At 37.5% G+C, this 25,219-nt stretch overlaps 1 protein-coding gene and 1 long non-coding RNA gene across 10 annotated transcripts in view; one reads left to right on the top strand and one right to left on the bottom strand.

Moving 5' to 3' along the window:
* LOC105478097 (patatin like phospholipase domain containing 4) overlaps positions 1 to 25,219 on the bottom strand; it is a 251,498-nt gene that overhangs the window by 187,230 nt on the left and 39,049 nt on the right. The gene's annotated exons all lie outside the window — the stretch shown is intronic.
* Positions 720 to 20,821, top strand: LOC105478100 (uncharacterized). Its single transcript, XR_985162.3, has 3 exons — positions 720 to 803; positions 7,832 to 7,883; positions 20,740 to 20,821. It is a non-coding gene; the product is annotated as an uncharacterized lncRNA (long non-coding RNA).

Below are 25,219 nucleotides of genomic sequence, written 5' to 3'. Positions count from 1 at the left end.
GGGTTGAGGTTCTGCCAAACGACTGAGAACAGCAGGTGATGTTCCACTTGCTGTCTCGCCTTCTCTCCCACCCACAATTCTCCTTTCCATCTAGAACAGCTCCCTTTGTATCTGTTCTACATTTTAGCTTTGTGGAAAAGAGTTAAAAGCAAGTGTGCAAGAGTTAAATGCACCGAAATGTACTATGCCTTTCCCCTCTGTATTCATCAGAGCAAGTGTCTGACAATACAATGGGTTCCCATTGTGTATGAGTGTGTGCACAGGCAAGGAATAAGACAGACTGAATTTTTATTTAAGCTAGAATACACTCATTAGCAAATCTGTGTGACCCCAGAGTCTCGAATATAATTTCCTTTTTTTTTGTTTTGCCTTTCCATTTTTTCCTTTGTTGATTTACACACATTTCTAACTTTAATTCTTCATTTAATTTTGATAATTTATATTTTCTAATGATATTTCTCTAAAATTTTCCAGTTTGTCTTAGGGATTTGTAAATAGTGTTGCCTTAAAAATCGTTTAATACCTTTTCTCTGTCCTATTCAATTTGTCATGTCTAATTTTTAAATTTTCTTTTTTTCTGCCTTTTTGTCATTATAGAGTTTTGACTGTCTTGCTCATTGATTTAAAGACAAATTTTCTGGTCTTATGTATTTCAGTTTTCTCCTTTTATGAAATACAAACATATATAAAACTAAAATTTATTGGGGGGGGCGGAGCAAGATGGCCGAATAGGAACAGCTCCAGTCTCCAACTCCCAGCGCGAGCGACACAGAAGACCGGTGATTTCTGCATTTTCAACTGAGGTACTGGGTTCATCTCACTGGGGAGTGCCGGACGATCGGTGCTGGTCAGCTGCTGCGGCAGCCCGACCAGCGAGAGCTGAAGCAGGGCGAGGCATTGCCTCACCTGGGAAGCGCAAGGGGGAAGGGAATCCCTTTTCCTAGCCAGGGGAACTGAGACACACAACACCTGGAAAATCGGGTAACTCCCACCCCAATACTGCACTTTAAGCAAACAGGCACACCAGGAGATCATATCCCACACCTGGCCGGGAGGGTCCCACACCCACGGAGCCTCCCTCATTGCTAGCACAGCAGTCTGTGATCTACCGGCAAGGCAGCAGCTAGGCTGGGGGAGGGGCGCCCGCCATTGCTGAGGCTTAAGTAGGTAAACAAAGCTGCTGGGAAGCTCGAACTGGGTGGAGCTCACAGCAGCTCAAGGAAACCTGCCTGTCTCTGTAGACTCCACCTCTAGGGACAGGGCAATAACAAACACAGCCGAAACCTCTGCAGACGCAAACGACTCTGTCTGACAGCTTTGAAGAGAGCAGTGGATCTCCCAACACGGAGGTTGAGATCTGAGAAGGGACAGACTCCCTGCTCAAGTGGGTCCCTGACCCCTGAGTAGCCTAACTGGGAGACATCCCCCACTAGGGGCAGTCTGACACCCCACACCTCACAGGGTGGAGTACACCCCTGAGAGGAAGCTTCCAAAGCAAGAATCAGACAGGTACACTCGCTGTTCAGAAATATTCTATCTTCTGCAGCCTCTGCTGCTGATACCCAGGCAAACAGGGTCTGGAGTGGACCTAAAGCAATCTCCAACAGACCTACAGCTGAGGGTCCTGACTGTTAGAAGGAAAACTATCAAACAGGAAGGACACCTACACCAAAACCTCATCAGTACATCACCATCATCAAGACCAGAGGCAGATAAAACCACAAAGATGGGGAAAAAGCAGGGCAGAAAAGCTGGAAATTCAAAAAATAAGAGCGCATCTACCCCGGCAAAGGAGCACAGCTCATCGCCAGCAACGGATCAAAGCTGGACAGAGAATGACTTTGACGAGATGAGAGAAGAAGGCTTCAGTCCATCAAATTTCTCAGAGCTAAAGGAGGAATTACGTACCCAGCGCAAAGAAACTAAAAATCTTGAAAAAAAAGTGGAAGAATTGATGGCTAGAGTAATTAATGCAGAGAAGGTCATAAACGAAATGAAAGAGATGAAAACCATGACACGAGAAATACGTGACAAATGCACAAGCTTCAGTAACTGACTCGATCAACTGGAAGAAAGAGTATCTGCAATTGAGGATCAAATGAATGAAATGAAGCGAGAAGAGAAACCAAAAGAAAAAAGAAGAAAAAGAAATGAACAAAGCCTGCAAGAAGTATGGGATTATGTAAAAAGACCAAATCTACGTCTGATTGGGGTGCCTGAGAGTGAGGGGGAAAATGGAACCAAGTTGGAAAACACTCTTCAGGATATCATCCAGGAGAACTTCTCCAACCTAGTAGGGCAGGCCAACATTCAAATCCAGGAAATACAGAGAACGCCACAAAGATACTCCTCGAGAAGAGCAACTCCAAGACACATAATTGCCAGATTCACCAAAGTTGAAATGAAGGAAAAAATCTTAAGGGCAGCCAGAGAGAAAGGTCGGGTTACCCACAAAGGGAAGCCCATCAGACTAACAGCAGATCTCTCGGCAGAAACTCTACAAGCCAGAAGAGAGTGGGGGCCAATATTCAACATTCTTAAAGAAAAGAATTTTAAACCCAGAATTTCATATCCAGCCAAACTAAGTTTCATAAGTGCAGGAGAAATAAAATCCTTTACAGATAAGCAAATGCTTAGAGATTTTGTCACCACTAGGCCTGCCTTACAAGAGACCCTGAAGGAAGCACTAAACATGGAAAGGAACAACCGGTACCAGCCATTGCAAAAACATGCCAAAATGTAAAGACCATCGAGGCTAGGAAGAAACTGCATCAACTAACGAGCAAAATAACCAGTTAATATCATAATGGCAGGATCAAGTTCACACATAACAATCTTAACCTTAAATGTAAATGGACTAAATGCTCCAATTAAAAGACACAGACTGGCAAACTGGATAAAGAGTCAAGACCCATCAGTCTGCTGTATTCAGGAGACCCATCTCACACGCAGAGGCATACATAGGCTCAAAATAAAGGGATGGAGGAAGATTTACCAAGCAAATGGAGAACAAAAAAAAGCGGGGGTTGCAATACTAGTCTCTGATAAAACAGACTTTAAACCATCAAAGATCAAAAGAGACAAAGAAGGCCATTACATAATGGTAAAGGGATCAATTCAACAGGAAGAGCTAACTATCCTAAATATATATGCACCCAATACAGGAGCACCCAGATTCATAAAGCAAGTCCTTAGAGACTTAGAAAGAGACTTAGACTCCCATACAATAATAATGGGAGACTTCAAGACTCCACTGTCAACATTAGACAGATCAACGAGACAGAAAGTTAACAAGGATATCCAGGAATTGGACTCATCTCTGCAGCAAGCAGACCTAATAGACATCTATAGAACTCTCCACCCCAAATCAACAGAATATACATTCTTCTCAGCACCACATCGTACTTACTCCAAAATCGACCACGTAATTGGAAGTAAAGCACTCCTCAGCAAATGTACAAGAACAGAAATTATAACAAACTGTCTCTCAGACCGCAGTGCAATCAAACTAGAACTCAGGACTAAGAAACTCAATCAAAACCGCTCAACTACATGGAAACTGAACAACCTGCTCCTGAATGACTACTGGGTACATAAAGAAATGAAGGCAGAAATAAAGATGTTCTTTGAAACCAATGAGAACAAAGATACAACATACCAGAATCTCTGGGACACATTTAAAGCAGTGTGTAGAGGGAAATTTATAGCACTAAATGCCCACAAGAGAAAGCAGGAAAGATCTAAAATTGACACTCTAACATCGCAATTAAAAGAACTAGAGGAGCAAGAGCAAACACATTCGAAAGCTAGCAGAAGGCAAGAAATAACTAAGATCAGAGCAGAACTGAAGGAGATAGAGACACAAAAAACTCTCCAAAAAATCAATGAATCCAGGAGTTGGTTTTTTGAAAAGATCAACAAAATTGACAGACCACTAGCAAGACTAATAAAGAAGAAAAGAGAGAAGAATCAAATCGACGCAATTAAAAATGATAAAGGGGATATCACCACCGACCCCACAGAAATACAAACTACCATCAGAGAATACTATAAACACCTCTATGCAAATAAACTGGAAAATCTAGAAGAAATGGATAATTTCCTGGACACTTACACTCTTCCAAGACTAAACCAGGAAGAAGTTGAATCCCTGAATAGACCAATAGTAGGCTCTGAAATTGAGGCTATAATTAATAGCCTACCAACCAAAAAAAGTCCAGGACCAGATGGATTCACAGCTGAATTCTACCAGAGGTACAAGGAGGAGTTGGTACCATTCCTTCTGAAATTATTCCAATCAATAGAAAAAGAGGGAATCCTCCCTAACTCATTTTATGAGGCCAACATCATCCTGATACCAAAGCCTGGCAGAGACACAACAAAAAAAGAGAATTTTAGACCAATATCCCTGATGAACATCGATGCAAAAATCCTCAATAAAATACTGGCAAACCGGATTCAGCAACACATCAAAAAGCTTATCCACCATGATCAAGTGGGCTTTATCCCTGGGATGCAAGGCTGGTTCAACATTCGCAAATCAATAAACATAATCCAGCATATAAACAGAACCAAAGACAAGAACCACATGATTATCTCAATAGATGCAGAAAAGGCTTTTGACAAAATTCAACAGCCCTTCATGCTAAAAACGCTCAATAAATTCGGTATTGATGGAACGTACCTCAAAATAATAACAGCTATTTATGACAAACCCACAGCCAATATCATACTGAATGGGCAAAAACTGGAAAAATTCCCTTTGAAAACTGGCACAAGACAGGGATGCCCTCTCTCACCACTCCTATTCAACATAGTGCTGGAAGTTCTGGCTAGGGCAATTAGGCAAGAGAAAGAAATCAAGGGTATTCAGTTAGGAAAAGAAGAAGTCAAACTGTCCCTGTTTGCAGATGACATGATTGTATATTTAGAAAACCCCATTGTCTCAGCCCAAAATCTCCTTAAGCTGATAAGCAACTTCAGCAAAGTCTCAGGATACAAAATTAATGTGCAAAAATCACAAGCATTCTTATACATCAGTAACAGACAAACAGAGAGCCAAATCAGGAATGAACTTCCATTCACAATTGCTTCAAAGAGAATCAAATACCTAGGAATCCAACTTACAAGGGATGTAAAGGACCTCTTCAAGGAGAACTACAAACCACTGCTCAGTGAAATAAAAGAGGACACAAACAAATGGAAGAACATACCATGCTCATGGATAGGAAGAATCAATATGGTGAAAATGGCCATACTGCCCAAGGTAATTTATAGATTCAATGCCATCCCCATCAAGCTACCAATGAGTTTCTTCACAGAATTGGAAAAAACTGCTTTAAAGTTCATATGGAACCAAAAAAGAGCCCGCATCTCCAAGACAATCCTAAGTCAAAAGAACAAAGCTGGAGGCATCACGCTACCTGACTTCAAACTATACTACAAGGCTACAGTAACCAAAACAGCATGGTACTGGTACCAAAACAGAGATATAGACCAATGGAACAGAACAGAGTCCTCAGAAATAATACCACACATCTACAGCCATCTGATCTTTGACAAACCTGAGAGAAACAAGAAATGGGGAAAGGATTCCCTATTTAATAATTGGTGCTGGGAAAATTGGCTAGCCATAAGTAGAAAGCTGAAACTGGATCCTTTCCTTACTCCTTATACGAAAATTAATTCAAGATGGATTAGAGACTTAAATGTTACACCTAATACCATAAAAATCCTAGAGGAAAACCTAGGTAGTACCATTCAGGACATAGGCATGGGCAAAGACTTCATGTCTAAAACACCAAAACCAACGGCAGCAAAAGCAAAAATTGACAAATGGGATCTCATTAAACTAAAGAGCTTCTGCACAGCAAAAGAAACTACCATCAGAGTGAACAGGCAACCTACAGAATGGGAGAAAATTTTTGCAATCTCCTCATCTGACAAAGGGCTAATATCCAGAACCTACAAAGAACTCAAACAAATTTACAAGAAAAAAACAAACAACCCCATCAAAAAGTGGGCAAAGGATATGAACAGACATTTCTCAAAAGAAGACATTCATACAGCCAACAGACACATGAAAAAATGCTCATCATCACTGGCCATCAGAGAAATGCAAATCAAAACCACAATGAGATACCATCTCACACCAGTTAGAATGGCGATCATTAAAAAGTCAGGAAACAACAGGTGCTGGAGAGGATGTGGAGAAATAGGAACACTTTTACACTGTTGGTGGGATTGTAAACTAGTTCAACCATTATGGAAAACAGTATGGCGATTCCTCAAGGATCTAGAACTAGATGTACCATATGACCCAGCCATCCCATTACTGGGTATATACCCAAAGGATTATAAATTATGCTGCTATAAAGACACATGCACACGTATGTTTATTGCAGCACTATTCACAATAGCAAAGACTTGGAATCAACCCAAATGTCCATCAGTGACAGATTGGATTAAGAAAATGTGGCACATATACACCATGGAATACTATGCAGCCATCAAAAAGGATGAGTTTGTGTCCTTTGTAGGGACATGGATGCAGCTGGAAACCATCACTCTTAGCAAACTATCACAAGAACAGAAAACCAAACACCGCATGTTCTCACTCATAGGTGGGAACTGAACAATGAGATCACTTGGACTCAGGAAGGGGAACATCACACACAGGGGCCTATCATGGGGAGGGGGGAGGGGTGAGGGATTGCATTGGGAGTTATACCTGATGTAAATGACGAGTTGATGGGTGCAGCACACCAACATGGCACAAGTATACATATGTAACAAACCTGCACGTTATGCACATGTACCCTACAACTTAAAGTATAATAATAATAAATAAATTAAAAAAAAAACTAAACTAAAATTTATTATAGACAAATTAGACTGATCTGTAGGAAAAGGGAAAACTAGTCATCAGAGACAACCTAGGCATATTTTAAAATGTTAATTATATTTATTACTGTCTTTTTAAAAATTTGTTTTAAATCTTTGTAGATACATAGTAGATGTATATATTTATGGGTGCATTAGATATTTTGGTATAGGCATGCAATGCATCATAATCACATTATGGAAAATTAGGTATCCATCCCCTCAAGCATTTATCCCTTGTGTTACAAACAATCCAATTATATTATTTTAGTTATTTTAAAATGCACAATTAAATTATTATTGACTATAGTCACTGTGTTGTTCTGTCAAATACTAGGTCTTATTCATTTTTTCTTTTTTTTTGGTACTCATTAACCATCCCCATCTTCCCCTTACCCACCCCCCCGCCCCAACTACCCTTCTCAGCCTCTGGCAACCCTCCTTCTACTCTCTATCTCCATGAGTTCAATTGTTTTAATTTTCGGATCCCACAAATAAATAAGAAGATGTGATAGTTATCTTTCTGTGCCTGGCTTATTTCACTTAACATAATGACCTCCAGTTCCATCCATGTTGTTGCAAATGAAAAGATCTGATTCTTTTTTATGGCCAAATAGTACTCCATTTTGAATAAATCCTACATTTTCTTTATCCACACATCTATTGGTGGACAATTAGTCTATATATATTCAATAGCTCTCTGTAAAGATGATTCTATGCATTTATGTACAGACTCTGCCTGCCTATTTGTATTTAAAATGGTCTCATATGACAGTCTTGATTATATCCTTGACTTATTCTTAGTTTGACATTATAGAGAGTAATGAAAGTGGGGATGGAGTTACGGAGATTGGGATTCAAATTCTCACTCTGCTACTGCTTTGTGAGATTAAATGTAGATAATTTTTTAACCACTCTGATGATCTTTCTTCTCACATATTTTCTGTAGAAAGCAGAGATGATCACACCCACCTCACAAGGATGATGAGAGGATTGTGACTGTAAGTACTTACCACCTCAAGAAATTTACACCAGTGTCAATGGCCATGTTTTGATCTTTATTATTATAAGCAAATTGTTTTTCAATCCCTCAGTATGCATTTTGTGTATTTATATCATATTTTTTTACATGTCTTGGAAGTACTTTCGGTGGATTAAAGGATTTAAAAGGATTTAAATAAATCTCCTAAAATACAATAGTTAATATGATAAATAATACTGGATATTCTAATATCACTTTTGCATAGATGAAAAATTCTATTGTTTTAATGTGAATTTACTTGAACACTTTAGGGTTAAATATTTATTCTTCAATGATATGGAAGAAGAATATACCCATGAAAAGTGGATAAGTCCATGGAGCTCCTTTCAACACAGATTCTTGGAGAGAATTAATCCCTATGGCGGTGACTTTTCTTCTCTGCATCTGCCACTACTAGTTCTAAAAAAATCATTAAAATTACTTTTATATTGTATGGCTGAGATAAAGATCCTTCATTAAGAAAGAATTAATGAGAAAAATAAATTCAAATTCATTCACTATATTTAAGAAGAATTTTCCTTAAACATGTTTTTGGCAAATTTGGCAAACTGGGCAGATGCAAAAGCAATACTTTGCCTTAGGAGAATTTGGCATTAGATGAACTAAATTGTGAAAAATCAGTTATTCAATAAGTAGAGTTTATGCCACACAGTATAATATATAGTGATCTTTATGATTTTCTTACATTTTCCTTGTTTATTTTTTGCTTTATTGTGTCAGGAGCAGAGAAATAGGTTATATCTTCAGCTGTCACATTTATTTTAATTTGCCATTTATGGTTTCCTTTCAAAGATTCAGGTTTTCTCCTAACTCATTAATTCCCACATTTATTTACACTTAGTTCATTGTGCTTTTCAGTTTTGTCCAGTTTTCTTTTCCTATTTGTAACCAAGTAAGTTGAAAGAATAGTGAATGTATTTTTGTTTATTTGTTTAATGTAGAAAACTTTTATGAGTATGAACTTGCCTCTGCATACACATTAACCATATTCTGAGCACTTCAATATTTAGTAATTTCTGATCACGATGCCACCAAGTGCCACTGTCCTGTTTGCCCAACATGCTGCAGTTTCAGCATGCTTCTAAATGGACATAGTTGGTATTTCCTTTTCCTCTTTAACCCTACTTATTTATTTAAAAATATTTATTTGTTGCTGCACTGAACAAGATACAGTAGATAAGGTTGGGGAAATAGTAAAAATCTAAATACATATATGAATAAAAAGATGCTTTACAATTAAGACAGTGTGATATTAGCAAAAGAACAGACAAATCGATGAAGGAAACAGTACTGAGAGCTTAGAAATTGACCCCCACAGACATAGCCAAATGTTCTTTGACAAAGTAGCAAAGGCAATGCAATGGAGAAAAGATAGTCTTTCAACATTATGCATTTGTCAAGACTCATAGAATGTACAACACCGAGAGTGAACCCTAATCTAAAGTGTGGGCTTTGGATGATAATAATGTTTCAATGTTCGGGTGGCTGTGCATGTGCCAGGGCAGAAGGTATAGGTAAGTCTATTTTCTGTGCAACTTTGCTGTGAACTTAAAACTACTCAAAACAATTTAAAAAGATACTTCAGATAAGAGTTTTTGAAGAAAATGGCTGAGGGTACTATAGTATGATAGGAAAGAAGGAGAGGGAGCAAATTTTAATAGGTTCTGGGCTTCCTCTCTGAGGGTACTTAACATCCTCCTATTTGGGTAAGTGGGGCTAATTTCCCAATTGTCAGAGTTTGCTGCTGCTCTTGTGGGGACAGTAAAATCATTGCTACCAAATGTTATCAAATTTTGCCTGTGTGTCTATTTCCATGTGTTTAGGTGAAAGAGTATTTTCAAAATTATTATTATTAAAGTTTAGTATAAATTATTTATTGCCTAACATGATCCTTTTGATGAAACAACATGTATATACTTGCTAAAACAGAAAGAGCACTTTAATTACTTTGCATCTATTAACCAACATTATTGGTCATATTGCTCAAATTCTCCACATTTTTATTTGTTTCTGCTGACTTGTTCTGTCAGTTTCTGCTGACTTGTTCTGTCAATGACAGAAAAAGTATGTCAAACAATTTAGTATCTTTGTACTTCAAAAAACATGTTGTGAGTGCATTTCAGATACATGTGGATGCTTTATCATTCACTTCATAAATATTCATGACGGGAATAGCTCCATTGACATTTTATCTTAATTGACGAGTGCTTTCAAGTTTTGTCCTTGACATATTTTAGTATCAAATGTTTGAGCAAATCAAACTTTGTTCCATTTTAGAGGTTTTTGTTTTGTTTTATCTTATTCTTAACTTCCTTTAGTCATATGAATTAGGCAAAGACTTGAAACACTCATTTTTATATGATTTCTATAAAGATGAAACTAAGTCATACTACTTAAAACCAATTTCGGATTGTTAAAAAAAAATAGAAAGACTTCTTAGTAACCTTTCCTAAGGTGATTAAAAAAATTAAAATATCAACCAAAACACTAAATGCAGTTGTTATCATTCAATGTATATTACTTTTGACAGGAAGTTGATGAGATAATCCAGTTCAAATTTTAAAAAGAGAGAAAACTAGACAAAGAGAAAACATACTGGCATGCACATTCCTTGGTTGAAATACTGATATTTACTTTATATTCAAAGTGCTTTCAATGTCTGATCAAATCATGGTTTCCATTTTACTATCTGATGCACTTCAACCTTAGAGATCATTGTATCACAGCACGTCTTATTTGGTTGTATCCATTTATGTATTTCACTTGGCACACAGGTACGTGTTAATATTCATATTTTTAGAATCCACACAACAACCTAGTAATGGGTGTGGTCAAGTAAAAAGAATAATTCTTTCAGGGTGGAATCATCATTTGTGCAATGCAGCTGTATTGAAACTTCTTTGAAACCCACAGCACACAGCTGAGATAGTCCAATTTTTAAAAAGAAACTTACTATACCAATTTGCAAGCTCAAGATTTTAGAATAATTTGAAAAGCTTTGAGTTCTACTCATTGCTTATTGTCATTGCTGGCTTAAATTTATTTCCCATCTAGATAGAAATAAAAGGTAAAAAGCTTAATTATTTTGCATCGTATTTCATTATTTTCTTTCGTTAGTGGTAATGAAATGAAACACATGTCTGAAGTTCGCAGAAAGACTCCTTGGTAATGACTTTCTTTAGGCATCATTGAGTTTTCTCATTTAATCATTAATTTTATTATTTTATGCAGTGCTTTGCAAAGCACTCCCTTCTGTGGGTTTACATATACATGGGTACACAACCTGTCTGCTGTTTTAAAACATTAGTTCCTGTCAAAACTATTTATGTAATTTTCAAATATTATAAATCCCCATGCTTATTTCCTATTGGCATGCTGTCTTTATTATATTATGGAATATTATTATTTAGACCTGAAGTTTTGACAAATGACACCAACAAATCTATTGATTCATTCCATTACATTATAGGAAAAGTCCCTGTTGGCAGCAATGCCACTGAGCTTCAAAACAGCGGCCTTGTCAGGTAATACAAGCCGTGGTATTTTCTTCGCCTCTTTTGACACATGGTGTAGGATAGTATGCAAATTGGTACAATTCTACAGGGCTGGAGGACAAAAGCAAAAATCAAGATTAAGCAGGGACATTTCCCAATGTGTACTGCTAACACCCACCTAAAGGTAATACAAGACATTAACGGATTATGTGAAATCTCCACTTGCAAAATTTTCAAAAAATTTAAGGAAAAATGTGCTTTCAGTTTCTCTGACTTTTGTCAGAAACTTTTTACCTAAGTAAAGTTGCTCTTTTACTTCTTGAAATGTTTCCTGTATTTATGCTGAGTGAGTTTGACTAGTTTGCCAGCAGCTCCATCTACCTCCTGAAGCAACATTTGAAGATGTTTCTTGCTTTTATAACAATATATGCTTATATACAAAGGTATGCTTTCTCTCTATGATAATCCCTCATCTCTCGTACCACTTGTAAATGCATATATATATATATATATATATATATATATATACATATATATACACACACACATATATTTTTTCAAACAAACAAAAGCATTAGAGTTTTGCAGGCTCATAGAAACCTCTGCTGTTATGAATCATCTTATATTTGAAAGAATTTTAAACCTATTTTTCAATTCAGTTCTTCTCCTATGGTTCTTACGCCAAGGTGACTTCAAGAGTAATATCTATATGGCTAATCAAGTTCTGAAATAGAGATTGATTGGTGTTTTGGTCCCCACATGTCCACATGGCATTTTTCTTGACAAATCTACAGAGGCACTGATAGGATTACAGGTCATGGATAAAGGAAACTAGGTCTGTTGTGGTTGGTGTATCTGCTTGGGAGAAGAGCCTGAATCCAATATTTTTGTGGGAAAGGAAACAGACATTTGCCATGCCACCATCATTCCCTGTGTAGGCAATCCTCTTAGCAACTTCAAGTAAGTTTTGTACTCATTTGGCTGATAAATACATTTGAGTTCAAGAGGTTAAGTGACTTGTAAGTGGCTGAGATTAGGATTTGGTTTGTCTGGGCTCTTGTGACTGCTCCCTCTCTTATTTTCTATGGGAGAATAAATGTGATTAATTGGGTAACCCATATGACCGGCCTGTTGGTAGCAACTGGCAGACAAACCATTGAAACACATCTCTTCATATAGGAAAACTAGAGAGGATGGAGATAAAGACACAAAAATAGCATAGTCATTTTAGAAATCTAGATGTAAAAGAGGAATAGACACACGAGGCGAGATGATGTTTGATTACGATACAGAACAGATTCCTAAAACACTTAAATGTAATTAAAGATATAAAAAGGATAGAACAGAACATAAAAAAGTTATGAATATACAGCACTATAATTAGTTGCTTCTTTTTGAGACACAGCACTAGTTTCAGACTTGTCCATTAAAAAGTAAAAAAGAGAGAAGGCTGCTTATGAAGACAAAGACGATCTAAATGCAGAGCTTGGCAGGTGGTTGCCATTGAGGAAGGATAAACACAGTTAGGATAGCCTTCGAGAAGATCCTACAAGTGATAAAATATTGTCTAGAGTGCTAGGGAACTTTCACAATTTTATTGGCAATTTAATATAATTCAATCGCAGTCTACATCATCAAGACTTAGTATATTCAGTTCTATTTTGCAGACAGTAATGAATCTGAAATTTATGTTTGGCAGTACACTCCAGAAAGCAACATTTCCCTTGATGCATCTGCTCTGATAATTTGCTCATTTAGCTATACAAATGACACTGCAACTGACATGGAAAGCCAGTTATACAAGATTCCAAAACAGCAGAGACCCTGCAAGCTTCTAAGACTTTCTCCCACTTTCAAATGTCACAAAGACAGATTCTTAAGAGTGTTTCTGAAAAAAATAGCATCTTGGAATTGGTCCATCTTCAATTAAATGATGGCAGTGATCATCCCTATGAAGTTTTGAAAGTCACATCTCTTCTTCAAGAAGGCATTTTGTGAAAGGAAACCAGGATCATTGTATATGGTTAAAAAAAAAAAATCTTAAAGATAGACTCCTTTTGAGAAAAACAGAAACACACAATTTTAAATCTTACAGACACTACTGATTTGAACTTAATGTTGACTGTATTAAATTACAAAATTTAAAATGTGGCTTCTGTTTTTTAATTAATTAATTTATGCATTTATTTTGAGAGGGAGTCTCACTGTTACCCAGGCTGGAGTGCAATGGCACGCTCTCGGCTCTCTGCAATCTCAGCCTCCTGGGTTCAAGCGATTCTCCTGCCTCAGCCTCCCAAGTAGCTGGGACTAAAGGTGCATGCTGCCACACCTGGCTAATTTTTTGTATGTTAGTAGACATGGGGTTTCACCGTGTTGTCCAGGCTGGTCTCAAACTCCTGAGCTCAGGCAGTCTGTCCGCCTTGACCTCCCAAAGTGCTGGGATTACAGACATGAACCATCACTCCTGGCCAAAATGTTGCTTATTTTAGCCCCTTTAAATTAAAGTTATAAATATTGTTTTTATTTGTAAATCTAGAAAATCACATAAAATAAGAATGATTCTTTTCAAGGGATCATTTGAACAATATACATTAAATTCAAATTGAATAGTGTAAATAACAAAGCAGTGACACTATCTATATTATATGTGTGAGAGGGGTTTAATACCTACGTAATGAGTTGATAGGTGCAGCAAACCACCATGGCACATGATTACCTGTGTAACAAACCTGCATATCATGTACATGTACCCCAGAACTTAAAATAAAAATAAAAATTAAAAAAAAAGAGAGAAAGATCATTTACTTAAGTCAAGTGTGAAAGCAGAGTCCCCCCCGCCCCCCAGCACTACTGACATTTGTCTCTGGATAATTCTTTGTGGTGAGGGCTAACCTGTGCATTGAAGGATGTTGAGAAGGATCTCTGGTCTCTACTACCCAATGGAAGTCAGTGGTAGTCCTCCTCCAGGCGTGACAACAAAAAATGACTCCAGACATTGTCAAATATCCCCCAGGGAGTGACACTGTCCCAGTTGAGAACCACTATGTTAGAATTTTTTCTTGTGATTCTGCCATTAAGAAGATTTTTTCCCCTTTTCTCGTATTTTTTATCCTCTAAAATCTTCCTACCCTCACCTCTCAGAAAATGTAAGCTCCATGAGAACCTTGTTCATCTTGTTTAACACAAGCAGACCCTAGAAACTTTAATACTTCTCGAATAAGTGAATACAAATAAAATCAAAATAAATCTGCTCATGCTCTATTTGACTGGATAAAGGATGTGATTAGATTAATAATATATGTAAATCTTTGTGAGTTCTTCAGCTGTGTGTTAAATGGCATTTTATTTACCTTGGATAAGTGAACTTTACAAATAATATCAATTGTTCACACTTGCCCTATCTCCCATCTGCTTATTGGGTTGCAAATTCAACTAATAGCCATTGCAGGCAAGGTTGTGGAGAAATAAGTAAGAAACGTATTATATACTGTGACTGTTTTGTGGATTATAAACTGGGAAAAACTACAGAATGTCACGATCCCTTGTCAACTGAAAAGGAAAAACACAATTCACATAAACTGGTTGTTTGGCTTTGATTACTTTTCAATGGGATGTTCCAATAATGGAAAGGATGTGTTCATACTTGTGGGTAAAAACTAATGGTGGACAAGCTCATAGACTTCAAAAGAATGCAAATTAATTGAGGCAGTTTCAGTGCAGGCTACACTGGAAAACTGAAGAAAGAAGCAAAACGAGGTATCTGCTTTTATTAAGGGAGGTGCTAGAGCATGTGAGGATGTGAGTTCTAAGCTTGATCTGAAGCTAGACATGGGCCAAACTCAGCACAGAAGCAAAAATCTCAGCAACACCTGAAATCTAATGTTATTCAAAAAAGTGTGGATCCAGGGACTGGTAGAGAGAAAACCACCAGGCAACCAGTGACAAAGGTCAGAGAAACGAGTCAGGTACAGAGAAACTCTATCACTGGCGAACAGACATAGGGGTAGCAGGAATTCAGCCTGCTTGGATGCCAGAGCTTAAACCAGCATCCAGATGTGGGAGCTAAGAGTCCAGCAGACTTAGAGAACTAGAAGGAGCTAGTGGTAATGTGTTTCTAGTCTTTTTGGTCCCTGGTTTGAGGGACTTATTTCCTCAGAAGACTCCCCTCAACCGGGCTTCTAATAGAGCCATCACATGAGAAACGTTTTGGGCTAAAGTTGCTAGCAGGCATGCTCCAGCACCTGCAGGATGGACCATACCCTGTCTATCTCATTGTGGGGTTAGAGGAGGCATGTGCCATCTGCTGCTATTGGGTGACTAACAGGAAACTTGGTCCTGTTGCACAGAAAGCAAGGTAGGGAGAGAAGGAGGTAAGCAGAGAGGGAGAGAAGAAAGGAGGTTGGGTGGGATAAGATGATGGGTAGTTATATAAAGATATTACATCATTCATGGATTTTATACAATATGCTTAAGTTAAAAGTATACTTTACAAAGTTGCAAATGCAGAGTGTGTGTAGAGTCCTTTCCTGTAATTGTTTTGTGGATGTCATCATGTTTTGAGATCTTCCCACAATTTTTCTGACAGACTTCCCTAGAACAAAGCATGCCCCCTCCGCCTGTTGCAATCAATACTCTAGTTCCTGGAACAGACAAAATGTGAGAAGCTATAGCTCTTACAGAATGCTGTTTAATAAGAATTATTTCCAGTCTAAATGTGTGAACTTTTGGGGAAGCTTTCTATACATGTAAGCTATTGCCAGTCTTCTTTGATGACAAACTGATATGGTTTAGCTGCGTCCCCACACAAAACTTATCTTGTAGTTCCCACAATCCCCACGTGTCATGGGAGGGACCTGGTGGGAGGTAATTGAATCATGGGGGCGGGACTTTCCCATACTTTTCTCATAATAGTGAATGAGTCTCATGAGATCTGATGGTTTTATAAAGCGCAGTTCCCCTGCACATGCTCTCTTGACTGCCACCATGTAAGACGTGCCTTTGCTCCTCTTTTGCCTTCCACCATGATTGTGAGGCTTCCCCAGCCATGTGGAACTCTGAGTCCATTGAATCTCTTTTTCTTTATACATTATCCAGTCTAGGGTACGTTTTGATTAGCAGTGTGAGAATGGACTAGTATACAAACATACTCAGGTGTCCTTTGTGGAGAACAATTCTTCCCAAAATCTCCCCTCAAGACAGAACCTTTGTGCCACTCCATTTCATGCTAAACAGTCCAATTGAGAGCTCTGCCTTGCTGTATCTATTTAAGATTCTTACCATTTCTTTTATTCCCCTTTTAAAGTCACTTTCTTCTCCCAGTGCTTTCCTGAAGCTGCTTTCTCTGAGGCTTCTTATGAATTTATGCTGGTTACATCATTCTCACATCTTTGGTATGTCCAAGGAATTGACCATTCTGTTCCCTCCCCTTTGACATCAAATGAGCCCACTCGATTTTCCTGCTACTTCCCTTGTTATTTACCTGACACCATTGGTCTCTTTGTGTTCCATGAGCTCTGACTGTATTTCTGTGATTCCATTGCTGCATGCTCCTCCTGATCAATCCCCTCATCTGGCAGTTGCTTGTCTCATTTCCTTCCCTGCTTGTCTCTTCAGGATTTTGCCTGAGAAAGCTTCCTTGTTACATCTCTTGAACTTGAATCCTTGGGCTGGAGTGAGTTCTGCAAGAACCTGAGACAGACACTCTGTCTCCTTAGACCTCATCATTCCACCCATTATCACATCATTAGTCTCTATCTTTGCATTCACTATCACATCTTTAGGTCTGTTTATTTCCTCCTGAACCACTCCCTTCTTCCCCGACCACCACCACCACTCCATTGGACCACCACTCTTCCACTCCCATAGCTCTATCACCTCCAGGACAACACATACCAAATCGCCATCCTCAATGCTAACCTTTCTCCAAAGCTCCCAATTGGATTATTTTCAATGAAATGTCTACAATTCCCACATTTAATATACACAAAAGCAAATCCGTTTTCTCTAGGCCACACTGTCTCAAAGACTTGCTGTTGCTAATCATTTTCTTCCTCTTATCTTCTGCAAATAGGGTCAAAGCAGCCCGCTCCACAGTGCTGAGGTTGGAGCTGGGGATAGAATGGAGATGTTTAATTCTGGTTTGCATTCATGTGATGCCTATACTTAAAGTTATAGTGTCTCCCATAAGACCGTGATATTGGGGAGCTCTTGCACCCAGACATCTGTCTCCTTCACCGGGCAAGAGCTCCACCCAAATCCAAACCCATATTTGTGGTGTTAGTCAATCCCTTCTGAGCCAAAGCAGCTTGAAAGTCCCAATATTTACCTAATTCCTCTTGCTTTAGGCTTTTCTCCAAAACTACTGGTCTGGCAATTCTTCAGAGTCTTTGCAAACTCTTGAATCTTTTAAATATACTTTAAAATGATATTTTATTTAGATTTTTAAAAATTACTTTCAGTCAGAAAGGGAATTGTTTTGAATGACCCAGCTAGCATTCCTGGAAATTCAATGATTTCTCTTTTCTCCACCATTACTTCAATTCAGACCCTTCTAATCCCATCAGAGAATGATAAAATCATCTCTAAAAATGATTTCTTAAGTCATTTCTTGTTCCCACTCAGTGAATTCATATTCGTCTTCCTGAAATACAATTATGACACCTTCCTCCAATACAGTTCTAACACCTTCCTCCTTCCACACTCAGAAATGGTCAATGTTGTTCCACTGCCAAAGGAGTCATTACAAATTCCTTAGGCACAGGAATGCAAGTTTGTTTCCAGGACATGCCCTCATCTAATCTCCCTCTTTTCACCACTGTGCATTTAAAAGATGCTTCAAATAAATGAATTCCACATTAGCAAACCTTCTGTTTCTAAATATGTTTGTGCATACACCCCCTTTCTTCAGCACAGAGTGATCTTCTCAGCTTCTTTACAAGGCATCTTATTGCACATAGTGCTTACCCGGCCTCCCATGCAGAGAAGCTCTCCTATTCCCTTGTGTCAAGACTCTTTTACCTTCAACGATACTTGTATTGCTACTTTGTATTCCAGGACTGTGTTTAACATAGCTCAACATTTTAAGTACTGGTATATCACTATTAGGGTACCCTCATCTCACCCAATTACACCTGGTGTAGTGCATATTACATTAGGTAATTCATCCTTACCCTGAAGATTTATCTTTTTTAAATGTACACATGGCTTTTTAGAAATGAGAAAAATTTCAATACAGTTGGTACCACTCTTACCCAAGTCAACTGGAAAAAGAAGTAACCAAGTCAGCTGTTGAATCATAAGAGGGGTAAGTAAAGAATAAAAGAAAAGTCTGAACAGAAGTAGACTTTTAGAATAAAACTTGGAATAGGTATCACATGATAAGGTAAAGTAAATCCAGGTTTTAGAACTATCTTCCTATGCCTGGGAGAAGGGAAAGAGCCCAGACCCAAATAAGAGAGACTGAGAATGTATGTGTTCAGTGCAAAATTGGCACTGCTAGGCCTAGAACACAGTTTAGGATTGCAGACTGAGTTGGTTAAATAAAGTTTCTGCTTTTTCATCCATTTTAAGCATCCACAGAACTCTTCTAGGACAATAGGAGGAATCAGCAGACCATAATTAACAACTGCAAGTCATAAAATCAGAAAGACAAAGAACATATGGCTCAGGGGAAAACAGAAAAACAAACAAACAAAAACCTGTTCCACAGAAGAGCATAATTCCCCATTGATATGGTTTGTCTGTGCCCCCACCCAAATCTCATCTTGAATTGTAGCTCCCATAATCCTCACATGTTGTGGGAGGTAAATGAATCATGGGGGTGGGTTTTTCCCATGCTGTTCTCGTGATAGTTAATAAGTCTCACGAGATCTGATGGCTTTATAAAGGGTAGTTCCCCTGAACATGCTCTCTTGCCTGCCACCATGAAAGATGTGCCTTTGCTCCTCATTTGCCTTCCACCATGATGATGAGGCCTCCCCAGCCATGTGGGACTGTAAGTCTATTAAATCTCTTTTTCTTTATAAATTTCCCAGTCTCAGGTATTTCTTCATAGCAGTGTGAAAATGGACTAATACACCCATAAAAGACACTAACTTCTAAACACTGACTTAAAGCTATAGGGAAAGAAAATTTGTAAATGGATCTAGTGAGCAAGAGAAGGCAATGATCATTGATTATAGAATTTTCTTAATTTCTAATTTGGTATCATTAACATGCTCTGAAGGAAGAAAGCTTATTTGTTGTATTTTAAGGAAAAGAGTATAATTAAGATTTTCTAAATTTGTGTGTGGCCTTTATCACTCTGTTTTCCCATCAGATCTTAAAAATTTGCACCCAAAATGTCCTCTACATGGTTATTAATTACAGTTGGAATGCCCTCCTGTGTTGGCCTTTCATTCATGTATAGCAAGTGAGTGAATGAATGAATGAATGATTAGTGGAATATTATACAAATTTCTTGTTTGCCTTTCTGCCTCTTCAGATACTACCTTCACTTAGAATAATGTTTAAATTAGAAGTGAAACTGGGATTATCTTCCCAGATATAGCATTGCTTTTCAATTTTGCTCATAATTTTCTCCATGAGTTGTTCATTTTAGAAAAACCCTAAACAAATATCAAATTTTTAGGCTGATTATTTATAATGTTGACTAATATTTAAATCCATATTGATAAAGTTTACTTCTGTGTGTACATCTGGCATATGAACTTTGCCTTCATTCTGAGTTGTATGTTTTAGTATTATGCAGAGAGTGTAGCAAATTTATTGTAAGATTAGCCCATTCTGTGAAAAACATCTGTCTACATGGAAGTTTAACATTCTTATCAAATGTTTGTCTTCAAATTTTACAAAAGCCTTGGAAACTTTGAAAACTTTTCTGTTCCTTGTCATATAAAACTTATCTCTTATCCTCTTCATCTTAGAAATACAGTTCAAATTGGAAATGATAGTTCAAATATCACATTGTGCTTATAATTTTAATTATATACTATATACATGATCTGTGAAGCAATGCTGCACACTTCCCAAAAGTCTGATATCCTTTGGAGAAGCAAAGAAATTCCATAAAGTAAAATTTCCCAAGTCAAATTAATTTTACACAAACACACCAACTCTCTTTCTCAACACAAATACTTTGAAGACTTGGAGTGCCACTTCAGCATATTTGTCTTCCTTAGTTACTTACGCTCAGATGTAAGAAGTCATGTAAAGAGTTGTGTCAACTCTCTACCTGCAAACTGTAGGATGTGTTATGTGTTTGAGAATAAATTGGGCTTAAAAGGTCTTCTACCCTTGCAACTTTCCTTCTCCTCCATTTAGACTTTAGAGTCCATCTTGGGGGAAATGGCACCAGCAAAGCAAGTTTCAACCCCGGTTACCAAGCTGGATGCATGAAAAAACCACAGCCTTCCTTTCATCTTTCATGAAAAGTAAAGAAAACTTAAAGGAGGTAAGCCTTCTGTGCATGAATTTTGAAGCCTCCGTTTGAACGCAAAATGAGATTCCAAGAGAAAGAAAGAACCAAGTCCAGATCCAGGGCCATCTCGTGCATTGCCATATACCTAGAGATCACCACTGAGAAAACGCCCGCCTTCTCTCTTGCATAGATGTGAATGAAGGAAGCAGAAAGATGTAGAGAGAGTCTTTTCCCAATGCTCATACCTCCTTAAACATGGAGAAGAGTTCTGCTTCTCTTGACAGGAAATAAAAAGAGGAATAATAAGACATAATTCGGCCACCACTATCAAAGAAACATCTGAATAAGGACTCCAACTAATGGATATAGCTTAAGACATGAGTTTCTGAATATAGATGAAATCGATCCTTAAAATGATAAAAACCAACCCAACTTAAGATTAATATGTTTTATAAATTAAGCACAGTATATTTCTGTTTGTGTATTTCTGCCAACCTGATCCTCAAAATTGGAAAATATTAACACTATCCGCAGTTAATGAAGGTGTGGAGGAAAATGGTGACAGATTATATCTTGGTACAGCCTTATTTGAAGGGCAATTGCCTAGAATGTCTCAGAATTTTAACTGCATATGCCTTTGAGCCAGCAATGCTACCTGTACAGGAATATCCCATGGAAATATTTGTAGTGTGCAAAGACAGATGCACAAAGATCAAAGAGAATCTAAGTGACCACATGTAGGAAATGATCATATGAGTTTTAGTGTACTCAGAGATGGGCAATCTATTAAAACTAATGGTTCCTGTGGTGTACTACCTAGTAGTAGGAAAAAACACAAGAGAAAGTTGCAGATTAATGCATACCTTACAGAAAGTATGAACCAAATCTATTTTTGTACTAGAAAGAAAAAAGATACACTTTTGCGTCTGTGTACCTACACACCAAGGAATATACACCAAACAAGAACGGTTAATACCCCTAATATGTGAATATGATGGACTGATTTGAAGGTGCTTTTTTGTTTTTTTAAAGCACATATACACTTTGTTTTTCAATGTGCATCACCATTTGGCATTAAGACACACACAGAATTTTTAAAATGTGCTGCCAGATGTGAAGTTTCTAAAAACACTCAATCCACGTAGTAGAAAGTAGTTGGGTATTTGCCTGCCACCCATTGAAAATCCAAATCTCAATGGGTGGCTTGACAGCTATATATAGACATATATATACGTGACTCCTGTCTTGCTTAGAAGAAGTAAACCCACCTAAAACCAATCTGCCCCATGTTGTCAGGCTCAAAAGCTTATTCATTCTAAAATAACCTTGAAAAGAAAATACTTCAGCCCAAATCACAGTTTGGAAATGCTTTGCATGTAGAAAGCAATTGTAAAAATAAGTGACTTTTTCTCCATAAAATTTCAGGAATATAATATCTCTATGAATGTTGCTGCAGATTATCGAGTGTCATGAATGGTATAATAATAAGGCTGCTTATCTGACAAATCTGCCAAATGCAAACAGAGCTTTTAATAAGAGTATTCATCAAGAGTGGGGATTATGTCAATTCTAAAAATGTCACCATAATCAAAAAACATTAGCAAGTACAAAAACTAAGTATAATATTAAAATGTAATACCTATGTAGAGTAATTCCAGTCTTTGCATTAACTCCACTTTGTATCATTATATATTCGCTTGTTTTCAACATTTTGTTATAAACCATAAATAAAAGTTTGTTTCTTTCACTTCTCCATGCCTGTTTTCCCATAAATCACCTTCTACTGATAGTCGTAGATTATTCAGGAAGAACAAGATAATGGAATCTTGTTTTCAAGTGTTTTTCTTTATTCTAAACATTCCATCTGTCTAACTATACTTATGGTATGTAAAACACCTGTTTTTATTTCCAAGGGACCAATCTAGTTCTAAAGTCACAGCTGGTGATAGTCTGAGAGGGTGTTCAGATACTATTTCTCAAGCAGGGCAGATGGCTATCAAAAGAAGCTTTGTACTTTTATTTTTTATTGCCATCAAGAAATTTGGACAAACTCACAGAACTAGAACTGGGAATACTTCAACATGAACAGTACAGGACTGCATGTGAGGAATAATCATAGGCATGTGACAGTGGAAGAGATCAAACACTAAGATTCCTAATCTCATAAGAAAAATGGCAATAGTGTCAATACTTAGGACTAAATGGTGGATGAGCAATGATTTTCAAGAGCCATACTGAACTAAACAGTTAGATGTAACTAGCTTTGGCCAGGTCTCCTTCAGAACAAGCAATGGCAGAGAACACTCCCTCTAGTCTGAAAATGAAGGTAGGCATAAAACAGGTAAGTTCAGATTGATTTGGACTAAGATGACATGTCCAGACCAATAGATGTTTTGGGATCAAAGGTAGGGCTACCAAAAAAAAAAGAAAAGAAAAGAAAAAAAAAAAAAGATACTGACAAACTGTTGGAGACAGTGATATGGGCAATTCCTTATGTAAAGGGCAAAGTTAACTCTAAAAGTAAGACTTCACCTGTTGTGTAATGGTAAAATCACCTTGGAAGGTGCAAAAAATTCTGATGACCCATACCATAAATTTGTTAGTAAACCAGATCTTTCAACCTTGGGCAATCTAAAATGCTTCTTCTTTGTCTCTAGGTTGTGTGAGTTTACTGAAACACTCCATACATGTAAAATTAGTAAAACTGATAAAAATGTACAAGAAAGAGAGCTCTAAAAATGAAATGAGAGAGAATAAGAATATAGATAATGAAGAGATACCATGAAATTACAGGTATTAGCACTTTTGACCTCATTAGCCTGAGTGAACCAATCTAATTAAAACAATTGTAACATTACATGTGCTTGTTTTGTCTGCTTTGTACAGCGCTTAAAGTATGAAGAAAATCAGATCTATCAGACTGTGATTTTAATGAAATTATTAAAATAATTTGATTAGGTGTGTAATCAATGTTTAAATGTCTATGGGAATCTAATTTGTTAAATTGATTAGCTTTTGCTTTATTGGTTACATAAATAAATATGGATATTTAGGAGAATGCTACATAAATAAAAATAAACCAGATCAAAAAGTAAAAATGGTGGTGACCTTAATGCGCATAAACTTTTGGAATATTAAGTAATTTCTTAACACTAAAAAGGGCAGATGCCTCAGTATTTCACATTGTTTATAGCTTGTACAAATTAAACTCTGGAAATACTGGTAAAGGAAGGATGAAACTAAAAATGCAATGTCCTCTGGAATATGGTAAATACATTATATAAATCTGAAGGATATAATCACTAGTTGAAAATATTGTGGGTTTAACATATTTAAATCGAGTGATAGGAAGCAAAGAAGATCACTCCATGGAATTATTTATTAGCTATTAGAATTCATTCTTAAGAGAGATTTTGACACTGAAAGGAAAACTTGCAATATAATTCAGCAATTAAAGGAATAAGTTGAAAGAATTAAAAATCAAACGATAAAATGTAAAATTGGCAAATATATTACATATACTTTATCATACATCTAGATGGGGTATGGGGCCACTTGAGAAAAAACCATTTTGAGGCTTTAAGAGATGGTGAGGATGAGATCAGTGTTTGGTTACAGATATGTCAAGTTTGAAGATGTTTCTGAGACACCCAACTTGAGGTATTTTGTAAGCAGCTGGATAAACCAGTCTGGTGCCATGGTAAGTCTGGACCAGAGCTAGAAGTTGGGAGTCATCGACTGATGGATTGCATTTGATGCTTACTCAGCATTACTCAGCTTAGAAGCATTACTAAGCATTAGAAGAGCGGGAAAAGCAGAGGATTCACAAGATCATCTGAAGATCTCTGACCCTGAACGGTTGTGCGGAAGCAAAGGTGACATTAGACATCTAAAAGAGTGCCCAAGGACTTAGGAGGAAAATGGCAGGAGGGTGCCAGTGTTTGGAGATAGCATGCCATTAATACTGTCATGACATGAAGTAAGGTCAAGAATGAAAAATGTCCCCTGCATTTGTCAACTCATACCTCTTTGGTATCTCAGCAAGAGCAATCTTGATGGCATGTGGAGGGCATACCCTACACCAGGATGGAAGAAGTGTTCCTAGGAAATGAGTAAACGGAGGTGGCAGCGGTACGATTCCCGAGAAGTTTGGCTCTGAAGGTGAGTAGAGAAACATGGTGGTGCCTTAAGAAGAAAGTGGGGCCCTGGGAGGCTTTTATTTTTCACATGGTGGATATTGAAGCCTGTTAGTGGTGGAGAGTATGAAGGAGAAAGGGAGAGGTTGATGATGCCACCTATAGATGGTGGAAAGAGCTCCCCGAAAAGGTAAGAGGTGTTGGGCTACAAAGTCAACATACATTTCAGGTTTTGAGAGAGGGAGAG

The sequence above is a fragment of the Macaca nemestrina genome, chromosome X (genome assembly GCF_043159975.1).
Source record: "Macaca nemestrina isolate mMacNem1 chromosome X, mMacNem.hap1, whole genome shotgun sequence".
NCBI lineage: Eukaryota > Metazoa > Chordata > Mammalia > Primates > Cercopithecidae > Macaca > Macaca nemestrina.
The sequence above is the reverse complement of the archived record's forward strand: the minus strand, read 5'-3'. Positions and strand labels throughout refer to the sequence as shown.